Source organism: Penaeus monodon, chromosome 19 (genome assembly GCF_015228065.2).
Source record: "Penaeus monodon isolate SGIC_2016 chromosome 19, NSTDA_Pmon_1, whole genome shotgun sequence".
In the NCBI taxonomy this organism is placed as follows: domain Eukaryota; kingdom Metazoa; phylum Arthropoda; class Malacostraca; order Decapoda; family Penaeidae; genus Penaeus; species Penaeus monodon.
Window position 1 is genome coordinate 4,089,751 of NC_051404.1, and position 289 is coordinate 4,090,039.

The following is a 289-nucleotide window of genomic DNA, read 5'->3' on the forward strand; positions in this document are numbered from 1 at the left end:
TCAAATAACACTTCGCTGTTCCTTCAGTGAGTGTCCGCAACTCCAAATTCTCAGACAGAGGTGTGACTGCATATATCCTTGTTTCGAAACTGAGAGTATGTGGTATATGTATCTTCTGTTATTCCCTTTTCCTTTTTCCTCTTTGTCATTCTCCATCCCCAGCACCTTTTCCTCCATCTACCGATCTCTTTTTTTTTCTCTTATTCGTCTCCTAAACACCGCTTTCTCCTCTAATCCTCCTCCCTTTCTGTTTTCTCCAACGCCACTAATTCCCTCCTCTCTCCTTTCA